This window comes from Brassica oleracea, chromosome C8 (genome assembly GCF_000695525.1).
Source record: "Brassica oleracea var. oleracea cultivar TO1000 chromosome C8, BOL, whole genome shotgun sequence".
Lineage (NCBI taxonomy): Eukaryota > Viridiplantae > Streptophyta > Magnoliopsida > Brassicales > Brassicaceae > Brassica > Brassica oleracea.
This window is the reverse complement of record NC_027755.1, coordinates 17,301,834-17,303,440: the sequence shown is the minus strand read 5'-3', so window position 1 is coordinate 17,303,440 and position 1,607 is coordinate 17,301,834. Positions and strand designations below refer to the sequence as shown.

The 1,607-nt window shown below is 44.4% G+C and overlaps 1 pseudogene; it reads right to left on the bottom strand.

Annotated features, from left to right (window-relative positions):
• Nucleotides 1-1,214, bottom strand: part of LOC106308799 — a 2,924-nt pseudogene extending 1,710 nt beyond the window's left edge.
• Between the last annotated feature and the right edge of the window lie 393 nt (nt 1,215-1,607).

The following is a 1,607-nucleotide window of genomic DNA, read 5'->3' as shown; positions in this document are numbered from 1 at the left end:
TTCTTGACGAACTTTCGATAATACCCGGCTAACCCAAGGAAACTTCTTACCTCGGTTACCGTTGATGGCCTTTGCCATTCCTCGATGGCTTTCACCTTTTTTGAATCTACTGAAACTCCTTCTCCAGACACACGGTGTCCCAAGAACCCGATCTCTCTTTTCCAGAAAGAACACTTGCTGAACTTGGCATACAGCTTTTGGTTTCTTAACCGTTCCAACACTAGCTTCAAGTGTGCTTTGTGCTCTACCTCTGTCTTGAAATATATTAAAATGTCATTGATGAAGATTATCATGAACTTGTCGAGATAGTCATGGAAGACTTCATTCATCAATCTCATGAAGGCCACCGGTGCATTAGTAAGGCCAAAAGGCATTACGACGAACTCATATTGTCCATAACGAGTTCTAAACGCAGTCTTCATGACATCACCTTCTGAAATCGGAATCTGATGATACCCCGACGCCAAGCCGATCTTCGAAAACCAACTTGCTCCCCTTAGCTGATCCAACAACTCGTCTATCCTCGGAAGAGGATACTTATCTTTGATGGTGATATTGTTAATTCCTCGATAATCAATGCAAAACCGCATGCTACCATCCTTCTTCTTGACAAATAAGACCGGAGCTCCCCATGGGGTAGAGCTAGGTCTTATGAAACCTTTCTCCATTAAATCTTCAAGTTGTTTCATCAACTCTGCTAACTCCGCAGGTGCCAAGCGGTAGGGAGTCTTTGCTATCGGCTTAGCTCCAGGTTTCAAGTTAATTGTGAAAGGGTTACTCCGAGGTGGAGGTAACTCTTCCAACGCTGCAAACGCATCCTCGAACTCTTGTACTACCGCAATATCTGTAATTTCAACTCCATTGCTAGCGGGTCCTTCACTAGCAGTTACTGTTACCAGATACGCTTCTCCATCCTTAAGCAAATCTTCCACTCTCAAGGCAGCTACTAAAGATACAGACTTGCTTGGACTGATCCCGTAGAACACTATTTGTCATTGCCCGTTCTCCTTGAACAAAACACGAACTTTTCCACAATCTAACTGTGCCCGATAGCCTGATAACCAATCCATGCCCAGGATAACTTCATATCCTTTTAAGGGCACCACCAACAAATCTGCCAAGAACATCTTCTCGCAAATGACTAACTGACCTCTTCTGATGCATTCTCTTGCTTGGAGGGTTTGGTCTCCGGGAGTCATTACAGCCACATCCATCATGTCAATCACAAATGAACCCACAAACTCGGCAGCTACCTCAGGGGTCACAAAACTATGTGTTGCCCCGAAGTCGAACAATACATGTGTGGGACGCCGCACAACATGTAAAGTTCTTGCCACAACATCAATATATATCAACAACATAATAATTATCCAACAGAAATTAACCAATCCATCACAAGCGATCACCCAACACAAAATCAATCTAGTACGGTTAAAGAACCCAAATAACTGTGATGGGACCCTTAGATGGGCCTGGAGGTTTAGTATCCTCTAGTTCTAAAGCGTAAACTCTACCTCCTATAGCTTGCCTTTTTGGCGCTGGTGTGATTGCAGGTGGAGCTGGAGGACGATGGACAGTGATTGGCGTAGCTGGGATAGGACGGTTGA